General features: G+C 44.7%; 2 non-coding genes across 2 annotated transcripts; one reads left to right on the top strand and one right to left on the bottom strand.

The window, feature by feature from the left end:
* Positions 1 to 1,751: 1,751 nt before the first annotated feature.
* TRNAV-UAC lies at positions 1,752 to 1,824 on the bottom strand. Its single transcript has one exon. It is a non-coding gene; the product is annotated as a tRNA-Val (tRNA).
* Positions 1,825 to 2,160: 336 nt separating this feature from the next.
* TRNAR-UCU lies at positions 2,161 to 2,246 on the top strand. Its single transcript is given in 2 exon segments — positions 2,161 to 2,197; positions 2,211 to 2,246. It is a non-coding gene; the product is annotated as a tRNA-Arg (tRNA).
* Positions 2,247 to 4,969: the final 2,723 nt, after the last annotated feature.

Raw genomic sequence — 4,969 nt, 5'->3', positions numbered from 1 at the left:
AGACATATAGTTAACACCAAAAAATGCAAAATATGTATCATTTTAAAACACAGATATATGCAAAACAAAAATATGTAGTTTTTACTTTAAGACTCTTCTAGCAGATCCTGGATAGAGTGGGAGAACAAGACGGAACAAAACTCAAAATCATTTAAAAAAAAAAAAAAAAAAGGACCAGGTTTGCTGGTCTGATAGAGCCTGATGGAACTGCTGAGACTATGGCCCCTTGCTGCCCTTCAGGTCTGGAATTGAACTCACTCCTGTGGCTTCCAGCCAAACGAAAGACAGGTATATGAGCTGAACATGTACATTAGGCAGATACACTCCTTGAAGAGACCAATCACAGGAGAATAGAAGGGCTGTGTGTGCACAGGGACATAGGCCAGAGGGCAGGGTGCATGGAGGGAAGGACATAGGGAAGAGGCAACTATGGGGAGGAAGTGGGAGGGGAATTGTTGCACTGTGGGAAATTGTAGGCAATGTCATGAGACAAAGTGTATGTGAGCGGCGGTGTGGAAAGTTAATTTGCTCTGTAAATTTCACCCAAATCACAACAAAAATTAAAAAAAAAAAAAAAAGAAGAAGAATCTCCCAGCATACATGCACACACACACACTTACTTTCAAGGGACAATTGTTTATGAGATTACTAAAAGACTACACACCCTTGGCTACAAGTAGTATAAAATCCATTTTCCAGGAAAATGTGTTCCTTCTCCAAAAAAGAGAACGTCCTGTATGACACCAATCTTTTCACATAATACGGGATCACTGACATTTTTGCTAAATGACTTAGCCTTTCCTACTTTTGGAAAGCTGGACTTCCAGAGATTCTTTTCCTCTGGAATTAAGAGCAAGGGGTACTGAGTGAAAGGTGTAGTGTTTCTTCACCCCTTCTTGTGGTCAGGTGCTGTGAGTTGGCTCCCACTCCTAGCGACTTCGTTCACAGCAGAAAGAAACAGTTCTGCGCCATCCTCACAGTCCTTGCTGTGTTTGAGCCCATAGTTGCTGCCACTGTGTCAGTCCATCTCAATAAAGATCTTCCTCTTTATCGCTGCCGGCCTTCTCCGGAGACTGGTCCCTCCTGATAACATGCTCAAAGTATGTGAGACAATGTTGGCGGGGAAAGGACACCTATGGTATGCTATCTTCCTTACCAAAAATAAAAGGAACTTATCAAATAAACATACATCATACCGATGAATGCATAGCATATCTCTGCAGGGTCACAGAAGAAACTTCTTTGAATTCATCAATAAAGGAGGGGCGGCCTTCGGAATATGCCTCAACTATCAGCAAGTTTCAAAGCTATGACACACTGCCCGAAGCGAGCAGGATTTGGGAGGGGCAGAGCGAAGGCAGTAGCCCGGAAGAAGCGAGCGCCCCGGGGCACTCGGAGGCGACCCAACGAGCAGCAGAGAGGGTGCGGGCGCAGGGCATGTGGAGCCCAGCCGCCTGCACTTCCAGGGAGGCGCCACGCGGGGGAAGCCTCGGCCCACTAGACGCCGAACAGTCCTACAAAGACGGCACGGTGAGACGCAAAATAGAGACACCGAGTAAACTCCAGCTTCCTGGAGCAAAACCCAACATCGGGGAGATGAAAGGCTCTCACTGCCATGCAGGCGGATCCGACTCAAAGCCACTCCTCTTTGGGTTTCCGAGGCAGTATCACTACGGAAGCAGATTACCCAACCTTCTTTCCTACTCCAAAGGCTAAGTGAGCTTAAAAAGCAAATGGAGGGAACTCCCCAATGGTTCCACTGGGGCTCGAACCCAGGACCTTCTGCGTGTAAAGCAGACGTGATAACCGCTACACTATGGAACCACTTGTTCAGCGGGGGTGGCAGGCTTTCCTAACTCTACACAAAAACCCTTTTTTTTTTTTTTTCCTTTTCTCAGATGTACAATGAGATTGAGTTTTAACACTCAGCGATCATGCACAGAGAAAGACTTTCAAAAGGATTTTAGACTTCCAAGAGAAACTCCCAGCCCTGTTTCTCGTGGTGACATGGACTGCACCGTGACTCGGCGCCAACGTTTGTGGATTAAAGAAAGTGTGTGTGTTTTCGGTGACTATCCTCACGTATAATCCCCTTCCCTCCCCCGGGCCACAGGCCGCTCCATCCTTGATGTGAGTAGCGCGGAGGGGTGCCTAACATCTGGCTCTGTGGCGCAATGGATAGCGCATTGGACTTCTAGACAGATGGAGGCATTCAAAGGTTGTGGGTTCGAGTCCCACCAGAGTCGCTTTTTGTTTTCAATAATTAGGAGTAAAATCCAAAGAAACATAAAATTTAACTATGGAAAATTCTTAGTCTTACTCGGCCAGTTTAGAAAAAGAAGGAAACTAATTGCAATCTCTTTGTTATGTCCTTCCACGTGGAGGTCTTGGAGATCTCGCTACTTCAATCTTTTTTGAAATCACTTTCACGTGCCTCCAGTGTTTCTGGTCATTGGAGAGGAAGAAATTAGAAGGTAAGGTAAAAGTTACTTTTTTCCTCCCCCCCGCGCCCCGCCATATTTTTGTTTTACATTAGGAATAAAAACTATTTTAAATTGTGAAACTTTTTAAATTGTCTGAAACGAAAGCCAGCTACTTGACCGTTGGAATAGTCGAATGGTTAACACCGACCGTTTATGATTTAAGAGGTTTGTGTATTATGCGTTCGAATCTCACTTGTAGTTAAACCTTCCTCGTTTATCTAAATTCTTGATGACATTAGGGATCCCTTTTGAAATCTACGCGTCCAGATAAAACTAGGTAAGATAAAAAAGGCTGAAATGGTGAAGTGATAATGACATATCGACCTAAAAGCTTATGCCCTTTTGCCAGTCATAAAACTGCAGAACTAATGGTGCGGGAAGTAGGAAAAAAATGTCTGAAAAACGTTCACTCTAGAATTCTGGCAATCGTGCTACATACTGAGTACTGTTCTAAAGACTGGGGTTGCAGTAATACAGAAATTTAAAAAATAAAAAAGGGAGGGGCAAAACAAAACAGAAAAATAACAACAACAACAACAAACAAAAGGAAGAAAAAACACCAAACAAGGCCCTTACCAGCAAGGTTACTGCCCAGTGACACATAGCAGAAGGAAGTGATGGTATATAAACAAAGAAACAAACGGGAATTTCAAATGGTGATAAATGCTATTTAAAAAAAAAATTAAACGGGGGCACAAGAGTAATATCGAATTATTTTTCAGGATAAACCTATTCCATTTGATTATGAAAAATTGTTCATAGGAATTTTCTGTGTTGTTCTACCAAACAAAAACTTGCAAGGACCCATTCTGCCTGACATCCTCCACCCTAAACGCCTTCCCTGACCAATGGCCCGCACTCGACTCTCTGTTCAAAATAGGTTTTGAGCTTGCTGTGCACCAGGCACTGAATTAGACACTGGGGACACACAGAGGTCCTATCTCCCAGTAGAAACATCTAGTCAGACCCATGAAACAGATGTTAAGTGTGCGGTGGGCACATCAACAGGACAAGCAGTGCCCGTGTCTCACTCCATCGGGGGATGATTAAGCACGATCTCTGGGACAGTCCTGAGCACTGTCTCTAAGGATCGGCAGGCACTTCCCAAACCAAAGGAAGTAAGAAAGTGGGAAGAGAATGGAATTTCAAGACGGAGGCAAAGATACATGGGAGGGGGGAGCAACATGAGATGTTAATGAAATAGATACAGCTCTGTCACTTCTCTGTGTTCACAGCAGTGTTATGGCTGTGCCCACACAATTAAGGACTGAATAGTTTGAGACTTTTGGTCTCACGGTGGGTGTTTGGTGCCTGTCGGTCGGGTCTTTCTAGGAGAACTGGACACAGATCCCCATGCCCCCATTCATGCACACTTGTGCTCAGTCATGGACAGAGGTCCGCAGAGGGACAGGCGGCAGGCTCGGTAACTGCCTTGGGGAACCTGGCACAGGCAGCTTCTTTCAAGGGAAACCTGGTTTTAGTTAGCTTGGTTGAACCAAGAGTTTTCATCTGATCCTTGCTTAGAGATCCAAGTCTTCACTTGTGAAAATGGTACGTAGTGGATTTGTGAGTTTTCATACCAACCAAAAAAAAAAAAAAACTCACTGCCATCCACTCAGATCCCTCCATGGGTTTCCCAACGAAAGTAGATTGCCTAAACCGTCCTTCTGACGAATGGCTCATGGGTTTGAACTGCCAGCCTTCTGGTTAGTAGTCAAATGCCTTAGGCACTATGCCACCAGAGCCACCATCCGAACAAGGAGGGAAGGAGCGGCCCTTTCAGAGGAGCGAAGTCCTGCTTTTAACCTTTCTCTGTTGCCATCTGTAGAACCCAGGATGGGGGAAGCTTTGCTCTGAGGGGCCTCCTGTGGAGGGGGCGGTGCTAAACCCACCGCCCTGGAATCAATTCCAAAGGAGTCAGTTGCCCCATAGGTTTTCAAGGCTGTAATCTTTATGGAAAAGAAAGCCTCATCCTTCTCCCCACCTCAGCTGGTGACATCGAACTGCCAGCCTTTTGGTTAGCAGCCACTGCACCACCAGCACTCCTCACGGGGCCGTAGAAGCGTGGAATAATTTAACAGACCATGTTTGTTGTTTGTTTATTTATTACAAAAGTAATACATGATTCTTGAATCGGTGAGTGTTTTGTTGTGTATATTTTCACAATGAAAAATTTAAAATATCGGAAATAAAAAGTAATCCATATTTGCTTTTTAAAAATCCAACAGTACTGAGACGTATAGAGGAAATGATTTCTCTGACACACTTCACTGCCATTTTCCAAAAGGGAGCCAGTTGTACTAGGTCGTTCTGTATAGATATCTTCAGGATGGGGAAACACCCTATGTAGAAATATAAACATACATACGCATATTCAAAACAAACCTCACTGCCATCCAGTCAATTCTGACACATAACAACCCCCACTGGGTTCCCAAGGCTGTCAGTCTTCACCATAGCGGTCACCTCCTCTCTTCTGCCCAGCA

This window comes from Orycteropus afer, unplaced genomic scaffold, assembly GCF_000298275.1.
Source record: "Orycteropus afer afer isolate SDZICR_OR568_19922 unplaced genomic scaffold, OryAfe1.0 scaffold00622, whole genome shotgun sequence".
Taxonomy (NCBI): Eukaryota; Metazoa; Chordata; class Mammalia; order Tubulidentata; family Orycteropodidae; genus Orycteropus; species Orycteropus afer.
The sequence above is the reverse complement of the archived record's forward strand: the minus strand, read 5'-3'. Positions and strand labels throughout refer to the sequence as shown.